Here is an 18,898-nt window from a genome sequence, read left to right as displayed (position 1 = left end):
ACCACTGCGCCACATCCCAGTCCCTTATTCTGAGACAGGGTCTCACTAAGTTGCTGAGGTTGGCCTCGAACTTGTAATCCTCCTACCTCAACCTCCCCACTGGCTGGGGTTACAGGCGTTCGTCACTGCACCTAGTTTAATGAGTTGGATTTTAAAGGGCAGGCCACGGTTCTGAGGGCCTGTCAGGATGAAGCAAATGAAGCTCAACGTGGTGTCCTCATATGCTCCTTCCATTCCAAGAAGCAATCGGAAGGGATGGGCCTCCTGGGCTGGGATCAAAAGAAAAGGTGTGCCAGGAGGTCCCGCCCCTCGGCAGGAGACTTTTGTTCTGTTGGTGGGTCTGTGAGTTTGGAATCAGGCATAGTCAGGGAGACTTCTCGCTGCCCCACCATGTCCAGCACCTCCTCTGGAGGTTGGGGGTGAGAGTCATCCAGAGATGTCTTCTCCCCACACATCTGGCTGCAGATGTTGTCTGTTGGCTCAGACCTGATAAACTGTTACCCAGACTGCCCTGGAGCAGACCCCCTATCTCTCACTGAGCCTACCCTCCTCCAAGGAACAGGTGGCAATTCCAGAAAGGTAAACTTCAGACCCTGCTCTACCTGCCCCAGTCTGTGAAGCGATGGAAAACAAATTTGATGACTGGAGCCACTGAGACCTCAGGGCTCTTTGTTGCAGCCGCTGGCAGCACTTATGCTGACTTATAAAACTGTATAAAGATGGCAGCCACCTTGGCTCTCTTATAAGGCTGAGGGGAAAACACGCACTCTCTTGGATCCATTACCCTGAGACAGTTCTTTAGTGCTCACAATAACCCACATGTTCATTGGTTCCTTTCACCATTTTCAAAGGATTCTCAGCATCTTCCCTTAATCTAAGGGACCACACTCAAGCCCAGACCTACTGAATTCACCTCCCAACTCCATCCACGTCTTGCCATCTCCAGGGGCACAACCAGCCTCCTCTCACCGGGACCACTGCAGGAGCCTCCTTGCTGGCCTCTATACCCACGTGCCTGTGTCTTCTGACTCCCCTGCTTACAACCGTCATGGCCTCCAATGTCCTTAAAGCCAAGTTCAAAATCAAAACCACCCATGACCTCTGGGCCCCAGTCACCCTGAGCACTTTCAAGCTCTCCACTTTACCTGCTGCCTGGCTCCCCTCCACCTCGTGACCCCCCTCACTTCCTCTGAGGCTCCTCATCGCACTCACAACCTTCCTCCTGCTCCGTAGCCCTGTGTGGCCCGTGGCCGCCATATGCATGGCACCACTCTCCCCTCTGTTCCATTCTGGTGGCGGCAGCAGCTGTTTACCAGGGCCTCTTTCTAGTCTGTCTTCCTGCAGTTCATTTTAATCTATTTCTATTTTTCTATTATGTTTTAATATGGGGGGAAAAAACACAAGACCTACCCTCAACAAACCTTTTAATACCTAATGTGTTTTTCTTAATAATGAGCGCAATGTTGTACAGCTCGTCTCTAGAACTTGTTCATCTTGCATGACTGAGTCTCCGTGCTCACTGAACAGCAGCTACCTGTTTCTCCCTCCTTCCGGGCCCTGCATGCCCCAAGCTACCTTTTGGGTCTATGACTTTGATGACGTTAGATCCCTCATGTGAGTGGAATATTATGCAGTTTGTCCTTGTAACTGGCTTATTGAACTTACTATAATGTCCTCAAGGATTGTCCATGTTGTCTCAAGGCAGGATCTCTTTTTTACAGCTGAATAATTTTCCTCTGTGTGTGTGTGTGTTTTTTATCCACTCATCCATGAGTGGACATTTAGATGGTTTCCACTCTGTGGCTATTGTGAATCATCTTGCAATTTGCATGGGTGCTATGGTTTGAAGGTGCCCCCCCAAACCAGCATGCATTAGAAACTTAATCCCCATTGCAACAGCGTAGGGAGGTGAGACTTAATGGGAGGTGTTTAGATCATGAGGACTCCACCTTCCTGGGTGGATTTATGCTCTCTAGAAAAGGGCTTGAGGCTGGGAGTCCAATCTCTTGCTCTCAAACTTGCACCCTCGCCCATGTTCTGATACAGCAGGAGAGCCCTCACCTTCTGCACCTGCTCAACCTTAGACTTCCCGGCCTCCACAACTGAAAGAAATAAACTCCTGTTCTTTGTAAATTACCTAATCTCAGGCATTCTGTCACAGCAGCCCAAAACACACTAAGACAGTGTGAATACAGGTCTCTTCAAGATATGACTTCAATTATTTGGGTATATACCCAGAAGTTGAACTGCTAGACCACAGAGTTGTTCTATTTTTATTTTGAGGAATCTCCATACAGTTTTTCATAGTGGCAGCACCATTTGACATTCCCACCAACCATGTACAATGGTTTCAATTTCTCCACAGTCTTGACAATACTTATTATTTTGTTTTGTCGTTGGTTGGTTGGTTGTTTTATAACAGCCATCTTAACAAGTGTGAGGTGATACTTCGTTATGATTTATTTGCCTTTTTCTGATATTCAGTGGTGTTGAGCATCTTTTCACATTTGTACTTCTTCTTTGGAGAAATAGCTATTCAAGTCCTTTGTCCATTTTTTTCAACCTGGTTATTTATTGTTTTATTGTTGTTGTTTTGTTTTGTTATTGAGTTCCTTATTAAAGAGACTATCTTTTCCCCACTGTGGTGTCTCGACACTCCTATCAAAGATCATCTAGGGGTTGGAGTGGCTCAGTGGTAGAGTGCTTGCCTGGCATGTGTGAAGCCCTGGGTTTGATACTTAGCACCACATAAAATAAATAAAATAAAATATCCATTGACAACTAAAAATATATTTTAAAAAAAGATCATCTGACTGTATATGTGTCTGTTATTTCTGAGCTCTCTATTCTGTTCCATTGGTCTATATATCTGTGTTCTAATACCATACTGCTTAGACCACTGTAGCTTTGTAATATTCTTTGAAATCAGGAAATGTGAAACTTCCAACTTTGTTCTTTTTCAGAATTGTTTTGGCTAATTGAAATTCTTTGTCATTCCACATGAATTTTAGGATATTTTTTTCTATTTCTGTCAAACAATATTTATGGGCATTAGAAATCTGATAGGAAATTATTAGATCTGTAGATCACTTTGGAAAGTATGGACATTTAACAATATTGTCTTCCAATCCATGAACATGGGCCATCTTTCCATTCATTGTGTCTTCTTTAACGTATGCTTTTTAGTTTTCAATGCATAACCCTTTTACCTCCCTTATTAAGTTTACTCCTAAATTGTTTGAGTTTTATTCTATTGTAATTGGGATTGTTTTCCTAATTTCCTTGTGGATTATTCATTGTTCATTGTTGTTCATTGTGAAACAACAACTGGTTTTTCTCTGCTAATTTTGTATCCTGCTGAATTTATTAGGTTTAACATATTTTGGGATAGAATTTTCAGGATTTTCTGCACATTAGATCATATCATCAGCAAACAGATAATTGTACTTCTTCTTTTCCAATGACTTTTATTTTCTTTTTCTTGCCTAATTCTTCTGTCTTGTACTCCCAGAACTATGCCGAATTGTGAAAGCAAGGATCCCTGTCTGTTCCTGACCTTGGGGAAAATTTTTTCAGTTTTTCCCTATTGAGCATGTTAGCTGTGGTCTTTATATGTTCCTATTTTCCTGTATTCCTAGTTTTTTTAGTGTTTTAATCCAGAAAGCATGTTGAAATTTATCAAATTATTTTGAAAGCTCTATTAAGATAACCGTATGGTTTTTGTTCTCTATTAATGTGGTGCAATACATATTTATTGAGGTGTACTTGTAGAATTATCCTTGCATTCCAGAGTTAACTCACTTGGTCATGGTGTATGATCCTCTTAATATACAGCTAAATTCAGTTTGCTTATATTTTGTTGAGAATTTTTATACCTATTTTCATCAGGAATATAGGACTGCAGTTTTCTTCTCTCATACTGTCTTTTTCATTTGTGTGTTTTAGTAGCAAGGTAATCCCAGCATCATAAAACGAGTACAGAAGCATTTCCTTCTCTTTGATTTTTTAGAAGAGTTTGAGAAGAGTTGGCATTTGTTTTTCTTTAAATGCCCTGGGGTCATGTAATTAGAAAGTGCCACATGTCCATGCCAGGTGGAGGTACCAACAGGTCTCTCGATCTCTGAAAGCAAACCCCCAATACTTTCCAGTTTGCACCAGAGTCCTCAAATCCTAATCCCATGCCCCAAACTCCTCACTCTAAGGAGGCGACCCAGCTTCTCACTTCAAGATGATTAAGACCTTCAGATCTGACTTCTTCCATTTCCACTGTACTCCTCACCTGTCCCAGAAAGGTGGCCCCACCTACAACATCCTTCCATCCCACCTTCTTCCTGACCCTACTCAGTTGAACAAGCTTCTAGAATCTCTCAAACATGTCCAAACTTAATCAAGAGGTCATCGCTGGCCTTGACCAGAGCTCTCCCCGCAGTGTGATGGAGGAGGAAGACAGATTGTAAGGGGGTGGGTAGGAGGACATAGAAACAGGGAGCTTTGGGTGATGATGGAATATTCTGGGTCTTTATTGTTGGGCAGGCATCTGTCAACATTATAGAACTGCATATTGAAAAAGGCGAATTTTGCTAGATGTAAATTATCCCTCGATAAAACCGACTTACATATAAAAATAAAAAGTAAATCATCCTGATCCGACAATGGCCTCTTTCCTTTTCAAACGTCTCCTTTTCATTCTGCACATTTCAGATACCGCTGATATAACAGATGATGAGCATAAATATTTCTCTCCTGCTCCATTTTCCACTCTCTGTTCACCAATTTCCTTCTCATTTCCCCCTCAGCGAGGCTTTTCCTCTCCTCCCTTAATAGCCTTGGTTCTATAATTAGTCCGCACTGGTAATTCTTTTATCATGTATGTTTTATTTCTAAAATATTCACTACTGCGACTCTCCCTCAACGCCTTCATTCTCAATTCCCTGATCACCATTTTTACAATCCTTCAGTATTAATAATATCTTCTATTTTGGTAGTGCTTCTTTTTTTTCCCTGTCTGATGAACAAAAGTACTTTGCAGGCATTTTATATCCCTGTGAGGTAGTTAGGGAAGGAAAAGAGATTTTTGCAGATGGAAAAATAGCGAGGCACACACACTGCACAGTGTGCTGGCATTGGAAAATGACCAAAAATGAAACTGTCATGAGCACAGTGTTTACCTGGCTGGAAATATGGGCTTTCTCTAATCCAGAGGCCAGCCTCACCAAATCCCCTGAGTACCATAGGCAAGCATGTGACATACCCAGCCCAGGGACAGGTTCTAAGCCAACACCTTCCCCACAAGGCCCCCTTACCACCAAATAGTTTAGAGTCCATGCCAAAAACAGGGTACTTCCTCTCAACAAATGCTGGGATTCCAGGCTGTTGAATTTCCCCCAATTTTCCTCCTCCCCAATGGGAAGGTCCCATAAAACCCACCGTACCCCAGCACAAAAAGTCAGCTCTAGACAGTGTCAATCTTTACAACAAGGTGGGACTCACCAGGTACTGACCATTTACAGGTATCATTAAGAGGCCTGCAAGGATTTTGCAGCAGATCTAACCAACTGCAACTAATAGTGTCGAGACTGAACAGCAATCCTAATCATGGCGCCGTGAGCACCCATCTGTGGTAGGCACACAACTGCCTGCTATGAATCTGGGAGAAGGGACACTCTGGGGGCCAGTGGATAGGCTAGGATTTGAACCAGGAACCACCTTCTGTGGACTTTCCTTGTAAAAGCCTCGACAGGGGTTGGCAGAGGATTCTTCCAAATCCTTCGTCTCCCTAGCCACTGCCCCTGTCTGGTTTTACAGCGGATCATTTTCTGAACATGGTCACAGAAATGTCTTCCATCCCACCTGCTCTTCTCAAAACGAGACCTTGATACTTCTCCTCGGAAGCAGTGGGGCTATGTACCCTCCCCGTGAAGCTGGGCAGGGCTTTGTGAACGCCTTGACCAGTAGAGCAAGGCTGAAGTGACAGCGTCTGACTTCTGGTACTAGAGCAAAAACAATAAGGGCCGTGGATGTCTGGCCTGCTCTTGGACCCCAGACACCACACTGTGAGAGAACCCAAAGAGGAGAGCTGTGTTCTGTTCCAGACTGAGGCCCAGTGGACAGCGGACCTAAAGGCCAAGGGTTGCCCCTGGATCAGTCTCAGTCTTTGGTCTCTGAATGAGTGAAGCCCTTTGCTGTCTGAATCCCATGTCTGCCTTGGTTTCCTGATGCATTAGCTACCATTCATGCATTCCTTCCTCCAGCATCCAACAAGGGGGACTGAGTTGATCTTGCATCAAAGATGAGGAAAGCAGGGCCAGCCTTTAAGACACCAGGGGACATCAGGGGGACAGGCAGGAAGCCCCAACTTCCTAGGGAGCCTACAAGAGAGGGATGGCCCAGCCCCCAGAGAGACCCTGGCTTCTTCCAGAGGTAACACATCTTACCTCCCCAGCTAAGCAGCTCTCCTCCTGGGCTCTGCTGGCCTCTTTCCAGACACCAACCACCAATGTAAACCCTGAACATCCCTGGGCCTCCTCTAGTAGGTTCTATCTCAGGGAACTTGTACACCCCTACGCCATCGGCCACGCCAGAAAAACCCTCACCCTTGTGCATCTGTACCCTCCATCTTTCCCTCCACCCACCCCCACCAGATAATCACCTCCAAAGTATCCCTGAAGTATGACCACTTCGGTCTGACCACTTTATCCTCCATCATTGTGGTCCACTGTTTCCTGCCTGGGTGCCCACAGTAGCCTCCTCCCTGGCTTCCTTGCCTCCAGTACAACCACCCCTCAGCAACCAAAAAACCCTCCTCAAAATGAGATGGGGTGCCAGCTGAGCACATCACTCCTCTGCTGAAAACTCCCTTAGGAGTCTCGGCAGCTCAGTGGAAGCTGGCCTGAACACAGTGAGGAGAGCCACTGTTTCGATAAACAGGTTGGGTCTAAATCCAGCCTGGGTCCATTGCTGTACACCTTTCCTCTGTCACTTGCAGTATCTTAAAGATATCTCCAAATTGGTATTCTACCTCCTTCTTTGGGATGGAGGATAATACTCCATTGTGTGAATGCAAATCACTTTTTAAGAACTTTCTCAAACAACTCCTCTAAAGTATGATTTGCATACAATAAATGTGACCCATTTTAGATGAACAGTTTGGTGAGCTTTGAAAAATTGACAGGGACAGTGCAGAAAGAACCTCGTGTACCCACAAGGTACTTTCTGTCCTGTCACTGTAACTGCATATGCAAAGCCTAGCACAGTATCTAGCACATAATAGGCACTCAACCAAATGCCTATTGAAGGAATAGATGAATTCAGTGAGGGAGGGAAAGAACGTGACATGCCTGGACCGAGGAGCTGTATTTCATTTGCTCTCATCTGTCAGATCCCCAAGCTACACCTCAAGTGGGATCCAAGGGCCAAGAGCTTAGCCCTCTGCTACATCACAACAGAAAAAGCATGGACAAAGAGTATGGGAGTGTGGTTCAGCTTTTTGTCACTGTAACCAAAATATCTGACAAGAACAACTTAGAGGAGGAAAAGTTTCTTTGGGACTCTCGGGTTTCAAAGTTTCAGTCTGTGGACGGTTGAGTCCATTGCTCTGGGTCTGAGGTGAGGCAGAACATCATGGTGGAAGGATGTGGCAGAGGAAATCTGCTCAGTTCATGATGGTTGGGAAATAGGAAGAAAGCAAGGAGCCCAGGACAAAGTATAATCCCCAAGGGCATGCCCCCAGTGACCTGCTTCCTCCAGCCATGCCCACCTGCCTAGTTACCACCACATTCAAATTCTTAATCCATTGTTATGGGTGATTGTTGTATTATTTTTGTAACTTTTCTAAAGGGGCTTCATTTTCAAAAAGAAAATGTAAGGGGGGAAACGCTGCCATAGGGGGCTCCGCCTGCTCTTAAGAGGGTGTCTAGCCTGAGGCCAGTGTGTCCAGAGCCTGGGCTGCTCTCCAACAGCCCCTGCTGCTGTGAGCACCCCAGCTGCTCAACCCGTATACTCCAGGGCAATACCTATCACAGGCAGATGTTCTATAAATATTTGCTGAGCAAACAAACGCATGAATGAATGAATGAATGAGTCAGGCCTACCTTGCTAACAAAACAAAACTTTCTTTGGTTTGAGCAGGAAAAATACCAAAGCAGAATAGTAGCCCTAGCTCTTGTTCTGACCCAAACCATTGATTAGCTCTCCATTTCAATGATAATATGTGGAAAGAACTTACCTTGTAGTTAGCAAGAGCAATATGGCACGTGAAGTCTTCCTAAATATGGAGTCCAAGAAGGAAATGACAGACACAGTCATTCTTCAATGCCAAGATCAGTTCTTTGAAGTCACCAAATATGCACCTAGCAGACTTACTCAAATTTCACATCCTCAGACTGATTTTAGGATAGGGATTCCTCCTCTCTGGACTTCTTCCTGATTCTCTTTGAGGGAGCAAAGGCTCCCAGGGAGCGGGGTGCAGTGGCGCACACCTGGAATCCCAGCTTCTTGGGAAGCCAAGGGGTGAGGATAGCAAGTTCAAGACCAGCCTGGGCAAGTTAGGGAGATATTGTCTCACAATCTTACTGCACAACTTTCAATTATGAGCGCCCAAAGTAGTATCTCCACAGGCACCAGGTAGACCCCGTTCCATTTCAACACCCCTCCCTGCCTCTTTCCTGGAGCCTGGTTCCACATCCAAGACTACTCACCTGGTTGCTCAGGATTCCGTGTTACTCCCAGGTCCTTGCACACAGCCCAGGACAATGAGAGGGACCCTCGTTTCCACTCCCTCCTCTGTTTGTTGGTTGAGTTTTTGATACATGCCAGGTCTTTATAACATCATCTCCTGTTAGAGAATCCCAATGCAGTAAAGCGTCAAGCGGAGAAATGGACCATTTTGATGGATTGTGTCTCTGGCAGACAGGGAGTTGAGCGGAAGCCACTCTGCTCTGACTCCTGGGGTTGCAAAGCCTCCCACTCTTCAGGTCTTCAGGTCTTTGGTGAGTGTCAGCTAATGAATATAATTGGATCCCACTTTGATGGCAAAGTCCTCTGGGCGCCTAGAGGCCACTGTTTCTATATTAAGTAGGATTTTTTTTTTTTTTTTAATTTTAAGTTACAACTAAAACCAGAGATGATTTTGATAATAAGAGTGGAAGAATGATGAGCTTAGGCTCAAGAAAAGACAGAACTAGAGCAAAAGCCTCCATGGAGCTGGGCACAAGCCTGTCTGTAATCCCAGCTGCTTGGAGGCTGAGGGGGGAGGATCTCAAGTTCAAGGCCAGCCTGGGCAAGTTAGGGAGACAATGTCCCAAAATGTTTTAAATTTGTAGAAAGGGATAGCACAGTGGTAGAGCACTGGCCTGTCACACATCCAACCCTGGGTTCCATCTACAGCACCCGGTGAGGGGGGAAAGGTACCCACAGCACGGGAGGATCTCCCAACCTGATGTGGCCCCTGCTCCTGGCACCTTATGCTCTACCCACTACGGGAAATTCCTTGTGCCAAAACGCTTCCACTTTCCAACCCCAGGTCTTTTGCCCATGCTGTTCCTCCACTGTAAATGCCTATCCCTTCCTGTCTAACTGGAAAAGTCTCATGCATCCTTCAGGACCCTGTGTGCATGTAAACTGGAACATGAACAGTTACCATCAACTGCAAATGTCTCTGGAACATTCCCAGACACTCATCTCCCCAACAGCATCAATTTTTCCCACATCCGTGCCCCTACAGTTACTTTGTCAACCAGGTCCAGGCAAAGTATGTATTTAATAAACAATTTTTTAAATGAAGAAATAAATGAATAACCAGATTCCACCTGTTTTTACTTGCCCCTGGAAGGATTTCACATGCCTGTCCATCCGGACACCCTTCCCTCCCAAGGCGAAGACCTCTCTGTGAGTGTAGTATTGACAGGATCCCGGGAGTATCTCTTCACTTTATTTTTAAGAGGAAAATTTCTCCTTCTCACGGATGACTACTCCCACATAATGCAAATAATCACCTTTCTGTGGCCTAAGAAAAGCTTCTATTTAATCTACCTGTCAGGTGTCTTCAACACAAGGCTCCAGTGCAAATGAAAATGCAAAGCCAAGATGTCAGGGAGCTAAGCCACACCCTTAGCAAGCAGCAGCCCGCGGCCCCGCAAAGGCCAAGAAAGGCCCCATCCCAGAGGAAAGCTGAACCGCCCTTCCAGAGACCTCTCTCCAGCTTGCTCCTCCAGCCCAGTAATCAGCCAGCTCTGTTTGCCCAGCACCTTATTCTGTTCCGAAAGCTTTCACATGCACAGCTCATCTGATCCCTGCCACACCCCCCGCAAGGGCTTAAGCCAGGACCCATGATCCCACCATATCCTGCTTAAGCCAGGGCAAGACCGAACGTATCCGGCAAGGGCGCAGGTCACGCCCGCCTCTGCCACGGTGGGAATCACAGACGAGCTGAGGTCCGGAATGGGAGGCCCACTTCAAGAAGCCAGGCATGAATCAGGACTGATGACTGCCTGCCACTCAGGAAAGGAGGCGGAGGCATCCTGTATGAGCAGGGCTTCCAAGCAACCATTCCAAAGTGCGCGGGCCGGTGCCTCCCGGAACTTGGAACCCAGCCCCCACACTGGGTGGAGAAACCACGCCCCCACCCCAGGTAGTCAGGGCAGAGTCCCACCTCTAGCCTGCTGCAGGCGCCCAGGAGACCTTGTGAAAACATCAGGTGGCGGTAGGGGCTCCTGTAAGCCCATGGGATGGGGGACTCTGTGATCCGAGCCTGCAGGGTCTCAAAGCTCATGATGTGGAAGATCAAAAGGACCCACCTTCCTAAACTGGATAGAAATTCCGATTTCGAACCACATTTTTGGTTTGAAAAAGCTCATGGTGTAAAAGATCAAAAAGACCCACCTTTCTGAATTAGAATTCAGAAGTTCTGATTTCAAATCACATCTCTGATTTGGAATGTTCAGTTCAGAAAGGTGTCGCAGGTTCATCCCTCAGTGTGGTACTAACAGGCTTGTAACTATGACAACCTGGACTTCATGGGGAAGGGGTTCTGATTCCAAACCCAACAACAGCCGGGCAGAGGAGCAGAGGGCTCCTGGATTGACTGTGTTTGAGGTCATTTATCTAAACAGTGGAGCTAATGGTAGTATGGACATTGAGGCAGAGGGTCCTTTTGAAGATTCTTGAGTCAGCACTGGCACACAGGAAGTGCCCAGAAGGCACTAGCTTTGTTATGACCCTTAATTCTCATTCAATAGTGATGATAAAGATAATGACTTCATGGTTAGCTGATTAAGCTGCTAAGTGCAAAAATAAAAATTGCTGTAGATAGACAAGTGGAAAATTCTTGAATTGATCAATTCAGTGGCATACAGATTGGGAATGTCCAGTTCAGGCTCAGTTTACAAGCTCTCACACTGCCACCCCAGCCCGGGTCTCTGAAAACACTTGCTTTCTTATCATATCCTGGGTGTGACCAGTATCACATTCTCTGGGCTTTGAAATTTCTTGACTACCAGCAGGAGAATCGCCAACCTCTGTGGGCGGTGCTGCCAGTAGACATTTGCCTGATTGCCACATAGTTTGTAGAATCGCATCACATGAGTTTTTTTTTTTTTTTTTTACTCTACACAAAATAAATTTTAAAAATATTTATTTCACAATCTAATGATCTTCTTGACTGGGTCCGACCTTCTCAATATCATGACTACTGATCACAATTGAACACGCCTTTAGCACACATCCAGGCAGGTGCCACAAAAAAGTGAAGATACTGAGAATGGGGACTGGACTCCATTATCATCATGTTTGGGGTTTGTGACTGCCATTGACAGAGCCTGTGGGGTTGGGAGGCAAAAGGGCCTGGTGGAGATTGAGGCTAACTGGGAAACATATAGATCAGCCTCTGTGTTATAATTTAGAGATGAGGGCCTAATTTTTTCTAGTTTCTCTGATTTTTCCAGATTTTTAGATAAAATCTTCCAAATTTTAAAATATCGGCTCAATTATTTTTGACACTGTGGGTCAAATAAAACATCACTGCAGGCCAAATTGAGCCCCTAGGCAATCAGTCTGTGACTTTTCATTGTGCTTCCTCACCTTCGCCTCCAGTTAGTGTGTGGACAAGAGTGGGGAATGGCTGGGGTCACCATGTGTGGTTGTCCCTGATGTGCTCTGCCCAAGGGCACTAAGAGGTTGCCATTTCTGTCCAAATAGCATCCAAGACAAGTACTGTACTACACATTTCCAGTTTTCCAGCAGAGGGCAGTAATGTGTCTTACTGTAACAAAATCAGCGTCTCAAAATTTTTCAGCAGTCGGAAATGCAGGAGTGCCTTTGGTAGTCCATGCTGAGGTGTTAGGAGAACTAGCAGCAGCCCTGAGGCTGGAGAATACTGAAATAAATGATCTCATCCTTTCTGAGTTGCCAATGGAAGCTCCAAATGCCCAGTGTGGATGACGTTATCAAGGAACTTCAAGGCCGGACATTACTGGTAGAAGTGCAGATTGGCACATCCCCACTGTGGAAACTGGCAGCCCCTAATTAAGTCGAACATACAAATACCCATGACCCACTCGCTGTGTACAGGACAGCATGCACACGTATGCACACAAAATAATGCTCCAGACTGTACGTAGGCGTGATGAAAGAGCTTTCATGCCCATCCGTAATAGAAGGGTAATAAATGATGCTCCGATCACAGGATTCTATTCAACAAGGCTCTTGGGCACTGTCCTATAGCCAACGCTGGCATGCATTAAGTAAATGAAACCAAGCACAAAAGAAAACTCCCTGTGTGATTTCGTTTCCATAAAATGTCAACAGGAGGCAAAGCTGGTCTCTGGAGCGAAAGTGAGTTCGCGGTTTTCCTGAAGGGTGAGTGGGTAGGGGTGAGAGGGAACGCGAAGGAATCTCCTAAGCTGCCAGGAAGGTCCTGACTCCCTGTCCTGCACGGTGCTAGGGACTGGACCCAGGGCCTTGCCCACACCTGGCAAGCGCTCAAGATCCTGAGCCTTGATCTGAGAGGTGGTCACACAGGCCGGTTCCATTTGGAAAATCCAGAGCAGTGCACGCTGGCGCCCTGCGCTCTCTGTATACACACCGCGGTCCAACAATGAATATCTCAAAAGACAACCACGTGCGCGTTAGGCAGGGAAGGAAAGGGGGAGAGCAAAGGCCACATCCAGGCTCCACTGCTTCCAGGTGCCAGGGTCCTGCACCCGCGCAGAGCGCGTCCCGCTGCGCTCCCTGCGTTCTGGCGGAGGAAACCAATTTCTTTCGATTGGCCCTGAGGACTCTCCTCCCAACTCTCTTCCCGAATTGCTGACTAGTAATTCTTCTGGCTGTCATTTGCAATTCGAAAGCACCGAGGCCTCCAGTTTTGCAGAGGAAATGAAAGGGCTGGAGCTATCAGCGCATCGTTTAACAATCGATCACCGCGCTGGAACTGGACGAAGTTGAATTATGATTCCGGCAACAGCGACTGCCCATCTCCCCAACTTGGGAACCGAGGGGTGGGGTTCAGGAAGTCTTGGGGAAGCAGGCGACAGGCAGGGAAGGCCATGAGGTCGGTCCCCACGTTCCCATAGGATGCCAGTGCAGGAGCTGTGGCTCTGTGAGCCTCACCATCCTCCTGGGCTTCAGGATGCTGCGCTTCCTGCGCAGCTGCTGTGAGGCCGCTTTGCTTACCTGCGCGGCACACATTGAGAGGTGCCTGTGGGCTTCAGCCCCAGGCCAGCGACGCCCTCGCAGGCGTATGTGAAAGCCCAGAACCCCAGGCTAAGCATGGACAAACCCCGAGGCATAACTGGCTCTGCGGAATCCTCCAGCAGGATCAGACTGGAGCCATCCTCAGGGGCCCTCACCCTTCCTGGCTCCTTGTCTCTCTGACTCCCTTCGGCCTCCCTGGGACCCCATCCCTAACCAGTGCCTTGCATACGAATCCTCACCTCAGTCTTCATTTCTGGGGAAGCTGACCTAATGTGGAGACAAATGCATTCTAGTATTTTCCAGATGCAGAACCCTGCAGTCTGAAGTGGCCAGGCTTCCACCCCAACAACCCTGGACCCCAGGCCTGCATGTCAGGTTCTGTCAGCCACCATCCTGGTCACTTGCAGGATTTGCTGTGAGTCAGGTTGTAATGTTTTCTTTTGGTTGACGGACGCAGGCCACACTCCAGGGCTCATCCCAACATCCATGACTTAGAATAAGGAATGCGCTTTCCCAGAAAAATAACCAGTGATAGTGCCTGCCAACTGGCAAATCCACTGCAAGGAGCCTTCTTAACCCTCATGTGGCAGAACCTTGATTTGACACAAACTCCTCGGAGTCTTGGTGATCTTCCTCCAGTTTGAGAGGAAGAATTTTCTCCCCTAGCCTCCAGGCCACTCTGTAGAATAGCAGTCAAAGGAAATGCTTACACAGAGACCCAGGGGCCCTGCCACTTAGCAACCAAGCACCCTCGGAGAGGACACCACATGACCCTGTCAGGCTGAAGGACACAAGAATGCCAATCTCCCGGGATGAGAGTGAGAATCAGTCAAACCAAATATTAATGGGAGATAATCAGACAGCAAGGAGCTCCACGACCTGAGCCATCAGAGAAAAGGACACTACCTCCCCTTCCATTCCTGCTCAGCTTGATCCAACTGCTTCAGAAAGAGCATCTGGCAATGCCTGTGAACGCCAGCAAGCTCGCTCCTTCCCGGGAGATAGAAGGGCAAGAAGCCTCCCCGAGACGTGTTAAAGAAGGTGCAGCACAGCTTTGTTTATAACAGGCTAAAGCTGGAAGCCACTCAAATGTCCATCCAGTGTACACAGGTCAATAGTGGGTGGCGTAGTCTAGCAATGGAACACTGCACAGTGACAAGAGTGAGCAGGCCACTGCTCGGTGCAATGACCTGGATCAATCTGTGGACACTACCCTGAGCAAAGAAGCCAGGTAAGAACTCTATTACTGTATGATTACTTTTAGATAAAGTTCAAAGCCTGGCAAAACCATCTTTGTCCTTTGGGGATAATATAACTAAGCACCAAGACTGGGTGGCTTCCACACATCAGAAATTTATTTCTCACAGCTATGGAGCTGGAAGTCCAAGAACAGGGGTCCAGCATGGTTAGGTACTGATAGTCCCCCTCCCTCCTATGAAAATGGTAATGAGATTTAAAACAAAACAAAAAAAAGGCATTCAGATTGGGCACAGAGGCACACTCCCCTAATCTCAGGGGCTTAGGAGGCTGAGGCAGGAGGATTGGGAGCTCAAAGTTAGCCTCAGCACTTTAGCAAGGCCCTAAGCAACTTAATGAGTCCCTGTCTCTAAATAAAAAATTAAAAAGATCTGCAAATGTGGTTCAGTGGTTAAGTACCCCTGGATTCAATCCCCAGTACCAAAAAAAAAAAAAAAACATTCACATCTTTCTGTGATTCACACATCTTTCAGATTCACACAGTAGGACTTCAATCGGGGGTAGAATAGAGTTGACTCATACTAGCTCATACATCTCCCAAAGTCCTCTGCCAAATGTCCACAAAGTTTGGCGTGCCAGGTGTTAAGGAGGGCCATTATGAAACATTAAATTATATAGATGTACAATTCAATAAGTTATATTAAAAATAAAGACAGGACAACCGTAGATGCTGGTGGGGACATGGGGAAATTAAAGCCCTCGTGCACCGGAGGGCTGCCCCCACCCGGTGACAAGGAGCAGCTGCTGTGGAAGTTTACACACGGATGGCCACGGGGCCCTGCACCTCCGCTCCCCTGTGTCTAGCCAAGAGAACAGCAAGTAGGTGTCCAAACAAAACCTCAGACACAAATGTCACAAGAGCCCTACTCAAGAAAAATGACCCCCATGTCCATCGAGAGAGACTGAGGTTTGCATTTAGTCCATCTGTACAACAGACTATTGCTCGACCCTTAAACAGAATGGACACGTGACAATGTGCCTGGAACTTGAAAATGAAGCTGAAAGAAATCCAACACGACAGGCCGTGTATCTTATAATTCCATTTATAGGAAATGCCCAGAATAAGCAAAATGGCAGAGATGGAAAGCAGATCAGCAACTTCCAGGGCCTGGGGGAGGGGGAGGAGGGGGCGGGACTGCCCAATGACATGGGGTTTGGGTTTGGGGTGGTAAAGCAAGTTCTGGGCCTCCATAGCCCAGGCAGTTGGTCCTACAACCCTATGACTGGGCTCAACTATGTGCTTTAAAATGGTGAAAGTGGAAAACCTTCTGTCGTGGGTCTTTTACACACACCCACAGAGTTCCACACAGAGACACTACATGACCCGGGGAAGCCCTGCCTAAGCGTGCCCCAGAGAATTAAAAATGTGTATGTACAAAACTTGTGTACGCACAAAATTCACAGCAGCAGGACTCATAATAGCCCGAAGGTGGGAATGACCCAAGTGCTCCTCAGCTGATGAGCAGACAGATTCATTTCCCGGCGAACTATAACAAATGACCACAAATGTGGTTGCATAAAACAAAAGAAATGTACTCTTTGGGCTCTGGAGGTCAGGAGTGTTTGCAGAACCACCGGCTCCCTGAGAGCCACAGGGAGACCCCATCCTGGCCCCACGCTGGCCCCATGTTTGCTGCAATGCCTGCAGTTCCTCGCTTATACCTGCATCGCCCGGAGCTCTGACTCTGTCCCTGTAGCTTATGAGGGTCCCAGTGACGTTGGACAAAGGGCCCGCCCTTCTCTAGTAGGACCTCGTCATAATGCACAATAGCTAATGGCGTTTCCAAATAAGCTCCCGTGCTGAGGTTCGGTGGGTGAGAATCTCAGCGTCTCTTTGGGGGGATTTGCAACCCAGCTACTAACGACAATGTGGTGTGAACATGCAGTGGAACATTATTCAGCCATCACAGGAGTGAGATTCCAACACAGGCTACAGACACTTGAAGACACGGTGCTTCATGACAGAAGCCACACAGTATAGGACCCCATGTCCACCAAACACCCAGAACAGGCCAATCACATGACCAACAGTGGTTTACAGGTTCGGGAGGGAAGAGGAGAACAGGGAGGATTGCTTATGGGTACGGGGCTTGTTTATGGAGTGATGAGAAGGTTCTGGATCAGATGATGACAGTGCAAATCGGAGACTATATTAGAATATATTAAAAACTACTGAATTGTAGACTTCTAAAGGGTGAATTTATGGTATATTAATTACATCTTGTGTTTTATAAGTGCCAATGACTTCTGGTTTTTTTTTGTTTTGTTTTGTTTTTTGGTACCAGTATTAAACCCAGGGGCACGTAACCACTGAGCCACATCCCCAGCCCTTTTTATTTATTTATTTTTTATTTTGAGACAGGATCTCACTAAGTTGCTTAGGGCCTTGCTCAGTTGCTGAGACTGGCCTCCAACTTGGGATTCTCCTGTCTCAGCCTCCTGAGCCACTGGGATTGCAGGCATGAGCCACTGCGCCCATCTCCAACTTTTTTAAAAAGACCCGGTTTAAGATAGTGAAAAGAAAAGTCACAGACTGGGAGAAAATATTTGCAAATCATTCACCAAAGCACTGTGTGTGTGTGTGTGTAATAAATACAAGAACTCTCAAGAATCAATAGGAAAAAAAAAGCCTAATTAGAAAATGAACAAAGGAAATGAAGAGACCTTTCACCAGAAAAGATATAAGCATGGCAAATAATCACATGAAAAGATGCTCAACATCATTAGCTGCTGGAGAAACGCATCACAACAACCTACCAGAATGGCTAAAGCAAAAAAAAAAAAAAAAAATAGTAACAACACCCTAAGCAACTGAGAATGCAGAGAAACTGTATCCCTCACGTCTTGCTGGAGGTAATGCAAACTGGTGCAAATGCTCTGGAAAATGGCTTGGTGATTTCTTCTACAACCAAAGGTGTATACACACCATAAGACCCAATGATTGTGCTCCTGGGCACTTACGCCAAAAAAGCAAAAAGTCAGATTTACAAAAAAAAAAAAAATCCTGCATACCATTGTCCAGAGTAACTGTATTCATGATTTACAAAAACTGGAAACAATCCAATGTCCTTCAAAGAAACTGTTAACATCCACACCATGAATACCACTTAGCGATAAAAAGGACTAAGCCGTTGATACACATAATAACTTTTATGAATCTCAAGGGAACAATGCTAAGTGGAAAAAAAAAGCTAGTCTCAAAAGGTTACATATGATATGGTGCCATTTATCTAACATTCTTTAAATGGAAAAATTATAGAGATGTGAAACAGATTCCTGGTGGCCAGGGATGAGGACTGGGCCTGGGTCGTGAGGAAGGTTCAGATCTGCTTGACTGTGTTGGTGGCTACACGGGTCTGTGTGGGTGAAATCACATAAAAACTACGAAAAACTTATGAAATTACATAAAACTATGTGCATGTGAGCCGCGAACGTAGAACTGGTGAAATCAGCTGTACCGATGTCAATTTCCTGACGTCGATATTGTACTACAGGGACTTGTTCGAAATGCTTGGGATCAGAATGTTTCGAATTTCAGATTTTTTTTTCCCAGATTTTGGAATATGTGTACATATATAACGAGATGTTTTGGGCACGGAAGCCAAGTCTAAACATAATATTCATTTATGTTCCATAGACACCCTGTAGCCTAAAAGTAATTTCATGCAGTATTTGTAGCACACCTGTTTTTGACTGTGACCCTCGCACGTGGTCAGGTATGGAATTTCCACTTCTGGTGTCTTGTCGGCACTCAAAAAGTTTCAGACTTGGAAGCATTTCGGATTTCAGGTCTTCACATGGTTACTCTTGGGGGAAACAGAGAGGTTGTAGTGATACTTTCACCAGTAACATCTTACACAGCGATGCAGGACCAGGTGGAGGGGTCGGGGGCCCATGGCAGTATCAATCAAAACAACTCTGTTTTATCTATTTTATAAGGTGAGCATCCTTAAGA

This window comes from Sciurus vulgaris, assembly GCF_902686455.1.
Source record: "Sciurus vulgaris genome assembly, chromosome: 18".
Taxonomy (NCBI): Eukaryota; Metazoa; Chordata; class Mammalia; order Rodentia; family Sciuridae; genus Sciurus; species Sciurus vulgaris.
Note: the sequence above shows the minus strand (reverse complement) of the source record.